This window comes from Alligator sinensis, unplaced genomic scaffold, assembly GCF_000455745.1.
Source record: "Alligator sinensis unplaced genomic scaffold, ASM45574v1 scaffold1931_1, whole genome shotgun sequence".
Taxonomy (NCBI): Eukaryota; Metazoa; Chordata; order Crocodylia; family Alligatoridae; genus Alligator; species Alligator sinensis.
Genome location: NW_005842866.1, coordinates 520,651 through 523,027, shown reverse-complemented (window position 1 = coordinate 523,027; position 2,377 = coordinate 520,651).

Below are 2,377 nucleotides of genomic sequence, written 5' to 3'. Positions count from 1 at the left end.
CGGCCGGCCGGCCGGCCGGAAGCGCCTCTGCCTCCGCTCCGGGCAGGCCACATCGGGGGCGCCCGCGTCCAGCCGGCCCACGGGCCCCCAGCTCGGGCAAGAACGAAACGCGACGATTCGGCAATCCCCTCCGAGCATTTCCGCACAGACGCAGCAGTCTGGCAAGCTGTGGGATGATCCGGGAGTAGGGGCTCCTGTCCTGAGTCCGCCCGAGACTCGGAAAGGTCGGAGTCGCGGCTCTAGTCGTCTTTCCTCGGAGACCTTTTGTCCCCTTACCGAACCCGAAGTCTTAGATCGGGGGCGGGCAAGTCATCGAGGGCAGAAATATGTTAATTGTCTAAATTCTGTAGAGGCCCCGCAGACGGGATACAATAGCGTGGCAGGCCGCATCTGGCCCACGGGCCGCGTTTTGCCCACCCCTGTCTTAGACCGTGGCGTGGTGGAGCCATAGCCGGCCGCGGCTGTTATTGGGAATGATGTTCCTGTTATTTTGTTCTGCGTATAATTTTGGCACCCCTGCACATTTTGGCGCCCTAGGCAACTGCCTAGTTTGCCTAATGGTTGGACCGGGCATCCAACCGAGACGGCAGGCTTGGGGTTGGGAGGCCCCCCACTTTTTCAGCCGTACAGTCACAGGCGCCAGCTGCGGAGGTGTCCCCCCTTGCCATAATGTAGCCAGCCAGAGCCTCCTTCCTGGTCAGGTATACGGCCAGCTTGGCTAGGGCCAGCAGGAGGTGGACCGGGAGGTCCCAGGCCTTGGTGGGGACGTGGACAGGGAGTCGTAAATAAACAGGCGGGGGGCTCATGCAGCCAGGACCTCAGCAAGAGGTTACGGAGGAGGCGGTGCAGGGGCTGCACCCTGGCACACCACAGGAAGGCATGCGCCAGGGGCTCCCTCTGCTTGCAAAAGGGGCAGGTGTCGGGGGTGTCCATAAACCGCGCCAGATACACGCCTGTGGCATCGGCTCCGTGCTGAGGTTCCCGGTGGCTCACATGCTTGCCAGGAGCCTCCACTCGTGTTGGTGCTCTGGCCCTGGACCACCTTGTCATCCTAGGGCAAGGTGTGAGGACGTGGCATCAGAACTGCCACAGGCTGCGTGGGAGCAGAGGGGCATCTTGCAAGCCGCTGAGATGAGGACTTGAGGGGCTGCTTGCATCCACCCTGCTGAAGGGTGTTAGTAGGAGCGTTGCCAGCAGATTGAGGGAAGCGATTCTTCCTCCCTGCCCCTGGTGAGTCCACATCTGGAGTCCTGTGTCCAGCTGTGGCCCCCCACTACAGAAAGGATGTGGACACAGTGGAGAGAGTCCAGCGGAGAACAACAAAAATGGTTGGGGACTGGGGGACAGGAGTGGTGAGGAGAGGCTGAGGGAGCTGGGCTGATCTTGTCTGCAGAAGAGAAAATTGAGGGGGACTGAATAGCAGCTGTCAACAACTGGCAGGGTGGGTCCAGAGAGGACGGAGCTGGGCTGTTCTCAGTGGGGGCAGATGACAGAAGGAGCAATGGGCTCCAGCTGCAGCAAGGGAAGTTGAGGTTGGATATTCAGAAAAATGTTCTCACGAGGACGGTGGTGAAGCCCTGGAGCAGTCTACCCAGCAAGGTGGTGGGATCTCCATCCTTGGAGGTTTTTAAGCCCCAGCTGAACAAAGCCCTGGCTGGGATGATGTAGTTGGGTTGGTCCTGCTTTGAGCAGGGGGTCAGACTAGATGTGACACACCAGGGATTTATAAGAGGGCATTGTGATACAGTGGATGAAGTGCCATTGGCACGGCGCAGGACACATGGATTCTGCCCTGAATTCCAGCTTTTGGCTTGTTTTCAAGAATGGGAATGGAGTCAGGATGTACTTCAGGTCTGAATTCAGAAAGGAGCTTCATAGGGCCTTGTGTACACATGGCTTGGTAGAGATGTGTTACCGTTGTCTTAAAAAGCAGCAAAAATATAGGGTTGGTTACTGAAACAACAGCAAGACTGTGGGCAACACCCCTGCCATGGCAAACCTCTGCATCCCCTGCCCAGTGCCCTGCGCCCCCCCTTGGCACTGCTGTGTGACCCAGCCCAGCTGTCCTTGCAAACTGGAGCTAAGGGATTTTGGTAAAAACCCTCAATTCTCAGATTATGTCACAGTTGCAAACCTCCGCAGGGCTGTTATAAGCATTTTAGGAAAGTCAGGCTGGGGGGTCATGAGGTTTTTTAGTCCCGTCCCCTGCTCAAGGCAGGATCATCCCTGACTCGACCATCCCAGCCACGTGTCTGTCCAACCTGCTCTGTACTGGACTCTTTCCATCTGTCCGCATCCTTCGTGAGATCTGGGGCTCAACCCTGGACACAGGTGAGGCCTCACCAGTGCCGATTAAAGCAGCAGAATCGCTGCCCTC